This window comes from Punica granatum, chromosome 1 (genome assembly GCF_007655135.1).
Source record: "Punica granatum isolate Tunisia-2019 chromosome 1, ASM765513v2, whole genome shotgun sequence".
Taxonomy (NCBI): Eukaryota; Viridiplantae; Streptophyta; class Magnoliopsida; order Myrtales; family Lythraceae; genus Punica; species Punica granatum.
This window is the reverse complement of record NC_045127.1, coordinates 15691833-15705378: the sequence shown is the minus strand read 5'-3', so window position 1 is coordinate 15705378 and position 13546 is coordinate 15691833. Positions and strand designations below refer to the sequence as shown.

At 31.7% G+C, this 13546-nt stretch overlaps 1 long non-coding RNA gene across 5 annotated transcripts; it reads right to left on the bottom strand.

The window, feature by feature from the left end:
* Nucleotides 1–4865: 4865 nt before the first annotated feature.
* LOC116215078 lies at nucleotides 4866–9491 on the bottom strand. Of its 5 annotated transcripts, XR_004158434.1 has the most exons (4): nucleotides 8523–9491; nucleotides 7462–7538; nucleotides 5696–7358; nucleotides 4866–5585 (listed from the first exon to the last, which is right to left on the bottom strand). It is a non-coding gene; the product is annotated as an uncharacterized LOC116215078 (long non-coding RNA). The 5 variants fall into 5 exon arrangements; XR_004158418.1 differs by having other exon boundaries at nucleotides 5229–7358; nucleotides 7462–8205; XR_004158407.1 differs by having other exon boundaries at nucleotides 5229–7358; nucleotides 8523–9479.
* Nucleotides 9492–13546: the final 4055 nt, after the last annotated feature.

Genomic DNA, 13546 nt, shown 5'->3' with positions numbered 1-13546 from the left:
CTAAAACTTCGGGAAAATAACGTAGAAACTCACAAAGTTTTAAGTTTATTACAAATATACCAAGTTTTTAAATCTTGACCTGAAAATTCAAATAGTTTCATTCCGTTATCACATCTACCAAATTGTTAATTGCTCCGTTAGATATGTTGACGTGACAGATAATGGTGTACACATGGCAGACAGATTCCTACATGGCCGATCTCCTAGATAAAAAATAACCTTGAAATTTACAGAGTTTCATGTTTGTTTTAGATCTATCAATTCTTTTTGGATTTTGACTTGAAAATTTACAAATTTTCATTTTGCTACCACATCTACCAAATCATTAATTGCTCCGTTAAATATGCTTATATGACCTCTCTCCAAGCCGAAAAAATAAACAAAATAAAAGGAAAACATGAGGAAAGGAGGTGGAGAAGAGGAAGGCAGTGGCGGCTATGGTTTACCGCCTTCTCCAGTTGCCCATCCATGCTCTGATCGCCTCACCGTCGACTTTCTCCGCATCGAGAAAGGAGAAGAGGATTGCAGTGGTAGCTCAAGCTCCTTCTCTGCCCGATGGCGCATGCACTTCCCTTAGCTCCAACTTTGCCTCCTCCTCTCCCTCTTTAACTCGTAGCCGAGCCCAGCTTCACCAACTCGAGTTAAATCACCTTCTCCCCCCTCTCTCTCTCTCATCATTCTCTCTCTTTCTCAATCTCAATGCCTGGTCTCTCCCTCTCTCAACCTCACTGCTTGTCTCTCTCCCTCTTGCAATTGAAATGGTAAAACCTTGCTGATTAATATAGTAGCTTCGATGCCCAAAACAAAAAAGGAAATAGAAAATTGCAGAGGAAATATAAATGTTTTAGAATATGATAACTATATCTGAAGAAGTATTAACTTAAAAATTTCCCCTTGAATATGATTGGAGGAGAAACGACTGCGAAATTGACAAAACCAATAACAAGCTGCAGAACAAAATGAATAAACCCATATAAAGTCCTCGTCTAAAACTCTTCCCTACAATGATTGCCAATGCCAACAAAATTTACCAGGTAGGAACAAGAAAAACCAACCAGATCAGCCAACTTGACGACGAGGAAATCGGAGTGTGGACGCGCAACCGGAGAAGGCAGTAGACCACAACCACCATTTCCCTTTCTCATGTCCTTCCTCCTTTCTTCTTTTCCTTTCATCGGTATTCCTTTTTTTATTTGTTATTTTATTTATTTTTTCGTGTAGGAGAGAGGCCATGTAAGCATATTTAACGGAGCAATTAACAATTCAGTATATGTGGTAACTGAATGAAATTTTGTGAATTTTCAAGTTAAAAAAAAAGATTGGTAGATTTGAAACTAACACGAAATTTTGTGAATTTTTAGGCTATCTTTCATCCAGGAGAACCATATAAGAAATCTTCTGCCACGTACACCATTATCTGCCATGTCAGCATATTTAACAAAGCAATTAACGATTTGGTAGATGAGGTAACGGAATAAAACTTTTTGAATTTTCCGGTCAAATTTTTTTTAAAAAAATGTAGATTTGAAACAAATTTGAAACTTTGTGCATTTTTGGGCTATTTTTCCTACAACTTCTGTATATCTTTTTTTTTTCTTTTTTCTTTTTCTATGTACTTACTAAGCCCATAGATTTTTTACAATGAGAAAATACACGATGTGAGACTTTTACACATTTATGAGTTAACTCAACTCGAATTGGATTTATCGATAGCCATTGAGCTTTCAAATACAAAAATGCAAGCCAAAAATTAAAAGAAGGAGAATAATTCATGGTACAATCACTTCAAGTAAATTACTAATCAATTGAGAAAATTATACACATTAGAAGTAAATTACATAAATTTCGAAGTAAAAGTTCACAAATTTCGAAAATAACTTACAAGTTTTTAAAGAGATTTACTTAGCTGTTTAGTAAAATACATCATTTGTTTTTAAATTTTAGTAACTAAAGCCATTGCCCCACATGATGTTGTCGGTCAATAATTCGAGATTTGATCAAATTCAAAAGGGTAAATTCCACGTACATTCCGTGCTAATAAAATGCCTCCTACAATTTAAGATAATAAATCCCTAACTTAACTTGGATGAAATGGTAGCTTATGAGTCGTCACCCAACATATCTACAGACGTGGCTAGTTTTTAAAAAATTACAAAAACTAAAAAATAAAAAATGAAATAACCCAATTGAAGGAGGGGGAGGGCCAGCTGTGGCTCACCGGTGGGGGGGCGGTGGGGGGGCCTCCCCCATGTGAGGTCCAATCAGATACTTTGTCAAGTTACTCACTATATTATCGGACCAATCGGACCAAGTTTAAAAACATTGGAATCGGATGAACGGGGAAATTGAAAACAAAGTGGAAAAAAAAGAAAGAGAAACAATAGAGTAAGAAAAGGTTTTTCACTGGAAATTTAAAATTTCAAAAAAAGTTGAATATATATCTTATTTGTATATTTCGCGTTTCGATATGAAATTTCTTTTAATTTTTCTAGATGAAAGTTGAAGAAAAAAGTAATTCTAAAAATAATTGATCCAGCCATAGTAACTGGATCATTTGGCTCCATGGGTCAAACTGATTACCTGCCACCTTATTTGGGTGGGGTTTAAAAATAAAAGCATTAGATAAAAGGGAAATTTAAATGAAAATGTGGAAATTTTTAAAAAATGGAATTTAAAAGAAGGCTGATAATGTCCCCATTCGCCTTCTGGTCCCATAATAGGACCGAATTTCATATCCTGTTTTATTTATTTGGTAGTATCAGGCAATTATTTTTGTTGATTGCATCGTAAAATTTAAGGGAAAAATAGTTTTCTCAATGCAATAAAATTTATAATAAATCTAAAGAATGTGCTTTGCTTTAAAATATTATTACTGCTTACCAATATGAGTTAGTTCAAGCGGTTCGTTATTTATCCCTCTTAAGTAAGATCTCGGATTCGGGTCTTATGAATGGAAAGAATTCATGCTATGAGAGTTTTACCTTTTAGTAGGCCGACACGACTCTAATTAGATTAGTCGGAGCCCGTTTGGCTTCATGATGCCAAGATACACACCGAAAAAAGTATTGTTGCTGCTTAAAAGATATTAGGTTACCTCACTTACGCAACATGATCTATTCATATTGTTCATAGCTTGCTCAATTTATGAAATCGAGCCCTTTTTTAGTTTGATTTTTATAAGTGAAATTCCTCTTGTTGTCTTCGTTTTCACTGTCCTTATTTCCCACAAAGTTCATGAGCCTCTTATAGCTAAATTGAAAAATTCATTGTAATTGGAATATTCCTTTATATAATGGTCTTACAACTCATTTAAAGCCCAACCAAAATCCCTTAAAACTCAACAAAACCTGAAAAAAAATAAAAACTCCTATTCGGCAAGAAACATAACCGTATATATTCTCTTTTTATTTTTTTTAATTCTTTTTTGGGGTTACGTTAGTTTGACTCATTATGGGCTTTGGCCTTGGATTTATCGAAGCTAGTCTTGGATTTAATGAGGAACGGCCACCATTTTGGAAGATGAAAGCACTCTAGAAGAGTGAAAGGAAGATCTTTTCAATTTGGACTTTAAGAATTAATCACGTGAAATTGCTCCTTTTGATGGAGAAAGATCCACACTAATCTTGTCTTTAGTATTCTTCATCTTCATTCGTATATACATTAAAAGATGATCCGTCTTTCGCACAAAATATTTGGCGTAAGTTCTGTTTAAAAATTCTATTTGCTCTGCTATACATATATATAAATATATATATATATATATATATATATATATATTAGTCTGATGCTGCGAGCATTCAATTTGCACTGCTATACATATATATTCATATATATAAATATATAAATATATATGTATATACATACATATATATATATATATATATATTAGTCTGATGCCACGAGCATTGCACGTGATTTGCATCTCCATGAATTGTCCATGGTTATGATTTTCTTTAAAAATAATAATTTTATATAAATTTATTCCCGCTAAAAGTAACCACCAAAGATTAAGAAACACAAAACGCTTTGAGTAGCTAAGGTCTTTGTTTGGTCTTTCGATTTAATAGGAAGGCATCTTGAGGGTGCATGACACTAACCTTTTATACCAAAGAACTCTCACAATCTTCACACGAACATGTAACAAAATATCCAACTTTGTCCTTCAAGGGGCAAAAGAAAAAATAAGGAGCTCCTGGAATAAAGTTTAGATCATTGCAAAATTATAGCTAATATATCTCTAAAGATTGAGTTTTGAATTGCAATTAAATGAAAGTTGCTGAGATGTTATCTGAAGCAAATTATGAGACACATCGTCGATATTTAGATTTCTCTGAAATGGGCGTCGATATTTTCTCTGTAAGGATTTATCAAATTGTATGAACTTTGCATGGAGACACATCGAGAATCAGTTCTCTCGAAGAATTACCTCAAAATCCAAGAGATACACCTGATGTGAAAAAGAATACGAATAAAAAGTTATAAATGAGAATATATATTTCATATATCTGATCATAATTCCCTTACTCTTCTAAGCATTTACATTTCTGGCACAAGCAGGATTGGAAGTAGTTGTTCTAACTTTGCATCCATTATCTTCCTCCTCATTAGGCATACAAATAATTCAATCAGATTAGATAACTAAGACTGGATATGAACCTTCTTATACAAATATACAACTATAGATAAATGTGCAGCACTTCTACTATGACCAAAGACCTCAATTACTTCCATTAATATTTAAAGGTGCAGTTGCTTTGCCTATGTCACCGGAACATACCTTAAATGAACAGAATTTTTTCACAAAGTACATCCATAACTGTGTCCTTCATAAAAGAACGTTCCCTTACAGTAGAGGTAGAATAAACTGATCATTCAACCAGAAAGAATTTATTCTCTTTAGTTCGGGCTCATGAAAAGTTAAAAGTAAAAAAGGGGATAATAACCACCCAGTTCTCTAATTTTTGCTTGAATATGTATTTATACTCCTTAAGATCTATGAATTGGTGGCATTGAACTGTCCTGGCGTTGAGGGGAAACTGGTTGATATCTAGGAACGACAGAGTGACACATGCATCCAACGTTGATATACACAGGAAAAATTACATGACTTATCGACATTAACAGTCCGTATACAGTTTATGGAGCCTTGACGACAAACTGGTTGTGATCTTTACCTTCATAAAGGGATGATTCGACCTGATCAATATAGGCTAATGAGATGATCAATGTAGACCAAAGAGGCAATTCGAGATTACCCTTTCAATGACTTAGTGCAAAAAAGGTACTCTTGCAGACTCCAAAGAAAAGGGTTCATTGGCGTTCAACTGTAAAGCAGAATCCTACAATTATCATAAAAGAAAAGGGTTCCTATAATCATATAGAAAATAATCGAAATTGGCTTTATCATCCCTTTCTCATATAAGGATGATACGACCTGATCAATGCAGGCCATTGAGTTGATCAATGTAGATCAATGAGGCAGATCGAGATTGCCCTTTCAATGGCTTGGTGTGCTCTCGCAGACTCCAAAGAATGGCTTGGTGTGCTCTTGCAGACTCCAAAGAAAAGAGTTCATTGGCGTTCAACTGTAAAGCAGAATCCTACAATTATCATAAAAGAAAAGGGTTCCTATAATCATATAGAAAATAATTGAAATTGGCTTTATTATCCCTTTCTCATATAAGGATGATACGACCTGATCAATGCAGGCCAATGAGTTGATCAATGTAGACCAATGAGGCAGATCGAGATTGCCCTTTCAATGGCTTGGTGTACTCTTGCAGACTCCAAAGAAAAGAGTTCATTGGCGTTCAATTATAAAGCATAATCCTACGATTATTACAAAAGAAAAGCGTTCCTATAGTCATATAGAAAATAATCGAAATTGGCTTTGCTCAATTACTTAAATTTGGCAGATGGACATCACTAATATATCTGTGCAAGTATGAAATATAGAAAAGAAAGAAACAAAATCACCTAGTCTCTCCGCTTTTAGTTGGTTTTAGAAAGATACTTAGTTACAAAAGGATTTGGGAGAATTTGCAATTATTACATAAAATATTTAACCAACAAGCAAATCTTATCTCCTGTAGCATATATCACAAGTCAAAGTTATAATGTTGTGATCAAGCATGTAATTACATATCGATTTCTTTCATCAACCAAATTCCAACTGAAATTCAACCAAAATTCATTTTCCTCACTCCAAAATACTGAAATCGATGCTTGTTGCCGTAATTTGTTCGTAGACTCCCATAGTTTTTGCATTCGCCTTCCATTGAGTACACAACTAAAGTTCCACGTGGTTTGCATCTTCGGGTGTTGTCCAACTTTTCAATTTCCTTTAAATAGGCTTAAAATAATTATTTCTACTTCAGTATTTCTTAGCTTGAAAACTATAGTTCACTTCAATAGTACATTTGGTAAATAAACATGGGCCAAATTAACTCATACGCAGCACTGCAGTTTGAAGAGCATGAAAGAAAGTGTGCAAACAAAAACTGTTGAAGGTACAAATTTATAGGGCGAATCCAAGTCTATTAATTGAGCAAGACTGGCTGTGGAAAGAAATTTATTGTAATAGAACAAACGCGTTCGTGATTAATAAGCTATGTTGTACATTGTGCATGTACATAATAGCAGCACAACACAGACACGATTTCTACTACATTTGGTTGCATTAATGAAATTGCCTTAAATGGTAATTCTATTCACACGCATTCCTATTGCAACATGTACTCATATAATTTATGAAATAAAGAGAACCTTCTCTGTAAATTGAAGAAATACCTGGAATAGATTTGTAAGCAAACCAATATCTAATTTCACTTCTATGAATTCATACTATTACAAATTGCCACCTATAGGAAGTCTCTTCCAAACATGTTGAAGTAATTTAGATAGCAAAAAAGTCCTTTGTATCTTTTCAAGTAGAGTTTTTTTTTTGATACGCTGGGTTGATTTTATTATGAGATGAGAATTATGATTACCAAGAGAGGGAGAGAAGTATAAAAATGCAATGAAGATTATCTCCGATATCATCCCAACAATCTGTAACTCAAAGCTATTGTTAAGGAAAGCACATCAACTCACAAAAAACTCCCCCAGCTGTAAATAAATAAAGCCAGGGATAAAAAGTTCAGATATACTTCTGTAACAAACGACATCAACGGGCAAAATGATTGAAGAGGAGAGAAACCTGACATCTCAATCTAGAGAACCGATCCATGCGACAAACTCAGTTTTCCTGCTCGTTCCTTGCTTAGCGAGTGCGTCCACGATGTTGTTCGCCTCACAAAGGATATGAACAAATTCCAGCTCTGCAAATAGACCTTTCAGGTGCGATATGGTGTTGAAATCTGAAGTCATCCTCCAAACAAGTGTTTAAATCGAGTAGTTAGGTTGTCATTGTACTATTGAAAGTAAGATATAACATATGCCCAATCTCTGAATTAGAATTACCTTTCTTCGTTATAGATGATACCTTGCCTTAGTAAATACAAGAAAAAGCGATTAAATAAGATCTATCTCTCGCAATCCTGCACACAAGACAATCTCCTTCAAAGTGCAAATAAATGTGCCAGAAGGATGGTTTATATCTTAAATTATTATACTTGAAAGAAAAGGAAATTACTATGAAGAAGATGAGTGATGCACTAAAATTATTTCCACTGTAAATAATAGAGAAGAAAACCAACAAGCTTAAACTAACTTTTAAAAGTGGCATCACTGCAGAATGTGGAAGAATTTAAAAAGAAATACACTCTAAATTGATCAATAAGTAAACTAATGCTAAACAATATGTAGAAGCTAAAGAAAAATAAGCAAATTTAAGGATAAGAATAAACATGCAGATGGAGCTAATTTGCTATCCATTAGTGGTATGATCTTTCTCCTAAAGTAAAACGTATCCATTCTATCCAACTTTGAACAGAGCAAAATTGTAACATAATACACAATCATTAGTAAAAACGCCATTTTTAATTATGAATTTATTTTACTGATAAATGTCCTTATGGAGCATTTCCATTATTGCTCATAACCATTCTCTTTTAAACTTGACCCGGAAAGCAGACCATTAGTATAATGTTCAAAAACCCATATTTTTTAAAGAGGTCATATTATATCAGTTTGATTAATCACTAGCCAAGTTAAGTTAAAACTTCATGTTTGTCACCGTAGCATATTTTATGCATAGATTCAAGCCTGAAAATGCAAAGACAACATTGTCATGGGCATTGTACAATACATTGAAACTGAATGGTAATAAGAACAAACAAGTAACAACAAAGTAATATAAGCGGAGATAATATGGACAATATTCTGAAGGCGAAAAGAGATCAGAAGGTAGAAATTCTAAACAGGCAGTCAACGTAAGCAATCTATCGAACATGTAATGTGCACATACCAGGATTCAGTGGACAGAACAACAAATTAAGCATGGATCGCAGGACAACTAACAAGGAAAATTAGATTGGGCATTTCTGTGCAGACGGGACCACAGGGTAGCGCCAATAATTTACCTGTAAATTTATGCGGTTGGGCGTATGGGTTTCCAGGAAAACAGGGTGCTGATGCAAGGCGAGCAACCTCATGCCTTATTTGGTATTTTAACTTTAGTTTAACTATACTCCACTTAACTTCAATTATCTTCGATTCAACAATACAATCCAATTATCTTCGATTCAACAATACAATCATTACTTTCTTTCGACTATTTATTACTTTTTTTTCAAAATTCAACTACATAATCATTACTTTCTCTCTCGATTATTCATTATTTTTTCACATTTTTTCTCATAATTCAACAACTCAATTAAAATCAAAATTCATATCTACTTAACTCTAAAACCAAATACACCAAGTAAATCAAAGGTAGGGGCGGAGCCATTAAGGCTCCAAGGGGGGCAATTGTCCCCCCTGACTTTTCCATTTGTTGAAGATTTCTCATACAAATTTGTAAAAATTTTAACTTTTACCCCAAGAAAATATCAATGCCCCCCTCAATTATTTTATTATTTGACTTTTGTCCCAAAATTTTTAATTTACCCCCTGAACATTATTTTTAGCTTCGTCCCTGACCAGAGGCAACAGTCCTTGTGAGAAGTTGGCACAGGAGAGGGTATGAACGAGCAGGCTGTTATTAAAAGCAGAATGAGATGGTGGCAGAAAGATGGGAGGAGGAGGAGCGGTGGTAGGGAGTCGGTGATGGGAGACAGTGGGAAGGGAGACGGCGTTTGAGGAGAGCACCGTTGGCGGGAAGCAGAAAAGACGATAGGCGATAAGGGGAAGGCGGTTGAGGGCAGGCGATAATGGACTGAAGTATCCCCAAGCGAAAGGGCATAATCGGTGGCATCAGGTTTGAAAACATATAAGGCAGTGTCCCTTCGTGGGACAATACGAAAAATGAGGTTTAGATATACACACATGCACGTGTTTCTAATGAATGACATCATGTGTCAACAGCGATGACTAGCTATCCAGAGTTTGGACTATTCAATTTATGGATTGGCCTTGATTTCAATTCTTCCCAGCAGCTACCATTAACACCTGTCTCGTATAGCGACACTAAAGTATCATTCATCACTAATTAAAAAAAAAAAAAGGACTATCAGTATCATTTGCTCCTGAGCGTTTTAATTAAAACTAATTATTTGCCTGTGCTTTGCACGGGTTGATTAAATGAAATTTATTTTATAAACTAACTATTAAAAATTAATTTATATTCTTTTCATTTTTAAATAAATGAATCGAGAATGTGATTATAGCACGTGACTTTCTGAATAAGTTTTTAGAAAAAAAATTAGAAGGAAATTATGTATGATATGTTTGGATTCAAAATTAATTAATAATAATATTGTTTGCTTAGTATGTTAATTAATATCCTACATGTATTAAAAATTGGAAACGACAACTTAGTGAAGCCAGCTATGATCATGATTGTTTATTGTTGTAAAATTAAATACGTATTTATCATTAAAATCAATTAATTCTGAAAAACGATATTTGAAATTAAATAAAATAAATGATATAATAACTGTAAAAAAAGAGGACGTAATAATTTTAGCAAAAATTTAGGATCTCTATCTCTATTATGGCGGGGGAATTGGATACCTCTCATAAATCATAGCATTAATCATTCTAATATTTAGTAATTGTAATGGTAAAATTTATTTGAATATTGTTAAAAGTTAATTCATAGTTTTAGTTCTATGAGTTTTTCTATCTAATGTATAATTTCATATATCATTACTCTTTTCGACATAAACATAAACTCTTCTAAGAAAATCTATATAAAGATTTATTTAAGTTATAACTTTAAACTCTTAGTAAGATTAAATCATACGTTCCTACAGTATATTTGAAATATATCTAATAAAATATATAAATAAAAAAATCATTAAAGTTTATGTAGCGTGATTTATATTTTATATCATTTCCAAATCATAAATTAGTTTCATAGGAGCAATTTCATATCTAATTTATATTTGCTTGAACTCTTCTACACAATCTAATAAATTCATAAAAAATTTTATATATCCTACATTTTAGGATTAATCTTCATAATATAGGAAACCATTGTTTATATATAGAAGAAATTTTATTTCTTATAGCACTGATTTACATATAATAATTGATTCAGAATTTGACAAAGTATCTTTCTCTTAAATAACTTCACAAAAAAAGGAGAATAAAAAAAATTGAACGTATAAATATTGGCAAAATAGATAAAAGGATGCTTTAGAAGAGATTAATTTACAATATGCTCTTCTAATATTGTAAGTGAATTTGATATTATACATTAAAAGATGCTTCAGTTGTCCATACGTTCGACATATAAATCTATATCTAGACAATAAGAAAATCAAAATAATGTGCACCTTACCTTCATAGAGGATGGTCTCAACCTAAATTCAAACATGAAAAAAGGAGCTATACTTATGCGTGCATATGAATAGTATATGAAATCCATGATTTTCAGAGTAAAAAGTAGGAAAAACACATTTGCATTGATGATGAGAATGCTCATCATGTGATCTTTATCTCATATTATCGTAATCTCCATTTTATAGATGACTACCATCAGTAGTTTGGAGAGAATCCCAAAGGATATGAACCATCGTTTTGGTCTTGAGTAATGACCGTCAATATAGATATGTATGTGCAAATCCGAGTGATGGTACATATCACCGATATATATGGAAAGATTTCAATAGGATATTTATCACCTCTTATTAATGTTCCTTATTATTTTTTGAGTAGTGATATATGGTAATAATGTAGGTATCACTTTTAGAAATCAATTTCTATAATTGATTATGAAATAAAAAAGCATGGAACTAAGATCAAAGTTAAATTTATGAAATTCTTAGTTTTTTCAATCAATTTTAAATAAAATCATAAATTTATTAAATTGAACTTTTAGATATCCATTCATGTATGTCACACTTGATCGTTATATGGCAAACTGAAAATTGATGTACATAAGTTGTAGTTTGATGAACAAACTTCTCTTTGAATTCCCTCTAAACTTCTTTTCAATTTGAGTATAATACATGTGTTATTTTAAATGGTTTTTAAAGATATATTTTATTTATTTTAAGTAGTAATTTTTGTTTGAAAATTTTATTTATATATTGGAAATTAATATACTTACCAATTATTCTATATATTCTACTTATCCTGTAAAATTATTATATGCATAATTAATTGGTTATATATTGAAATATATAATTATATTTATATGAATGTAGTAGTAGCTTTTGTTTAAAATAATTTATTTATCACGCTAAAATATATTAATGTAAAATATGCTTATATTAAATAATTATGCAGACACTTATAATTCTACTTGTTGGGTAGAATTTACATATTATAATTAACTGTATATATATTGAAATAGATGTAATTTTATTTATATGAATTAATTATATAAGTATTTACATTAATTTAACCCTAAATCTTATTTAGACATTTACATTTGTGACCCTATAAAATCTTTACGTTTGCTTTTCTAACTTATTTATTGCATGGGATACAATTTTATATATAGAGAGATATGCAATTTATTGGTATTCAATATACATTAGTGTAATTCTACGATTCGATTAAAATAATCTTTTCATTCAATTAAGTTTATACATACATATTCATATAAAAATTGGTATTCTTTGTACGGCAGTGGAATTCTATCAATTAAATGTTACATTTGATTAAAATAATTTGTTTTATGTTTAATTAAATGCATATTCGTATAAAAGTTGGTATTCATAAAACACTGCAGCAATTCTACCAATTCGAATGTTAAATTTGATTAAAATAATTTCTTCCTACTTAATTAAATTGATATACATGAAATTATTAACAAAAAATTACAATGTGCAATCATAGAATTCCACCAATTCAAATGTTAAATTCGATTAAAATAATTTATTCAGTTTAAATTTTCTATATTACAATAATTTTTTTAGTCTAAATTAATTAAGTTTTTACGTATATGTAACATATGGAAACACTTGGTTCGTCGAACCCACATGTGAACTTGCACATAGGGCGATGCTTAGCGACACATGGCGGAACCTGATCAACTTTTCTAGCCAAAATTATTTTTACTGAAATATTTTCTCTGTTTAATCTTATATATATATTCGATTAAATAGTTTTTTATTTGACTAAAATAATTGTTTTGGCGCAGTATACAACGCTGCCATTCTACCAAATCAAATCTTAGATATAGATTCGATTGATCTTATATGAATTTCAATCTACAATGCAATTCTACCAATTCGATTAAATTAATTTTTTTTGTTTAATTAAGTTTGTACCAATTTTACAAATTCGAATGTTAAATTTAATTGAAATAATTTTTTCAGCTAATTAAAGTTATGCATATCTATTCGCAATAAAATTAAAGCAATTATTTTGGTGCTATAATTCCAACAATTCTACCAATCAAAGTTAAATTTGATTGAAAATATTTTTTATTGAAGCAAATTTTCCGCTTAATCTTATATGACTTTACCACGCGTATTTTTTCATATTAAAATTACTGCAATTCTACTAATTTGAAAGTTAAATTCGATAGGATATATGTTTTATTAAAATAATTTTTTCCATTTGATCTTATATATAGTTTCGATCAAATAATTTTAATTTTGTAATTAAGAAGACACTTGAACAAATGGCAACATGCGGTTGGGGGAACTCACATGGGAACTTACACACATGGCAACTCATGGCGGAAACTGGATAGGTCAAACATTACACGTTACGTAATATGATTAACTGTTTCAGACATTATATATTAAAATTAGCTATAAACGGTCATAGTCCAATTGGGGTGTTTATACGACCCTTCATTCAGGTTATTCTATTAAGTTTACTTTTTAGAGGAAAAAATGAATATATTAGAAATAAAAGGCAAATGAGTGAGAAATGTTTCTCAGATTAAAAATTAGGTTTTTTTGAGATATTAATTTGCAAGTAATAAATCACAGGCTGGATGGAGATGGAGGGTACTGGTGAGTTGCGAGGCTGCTTTTCTGGC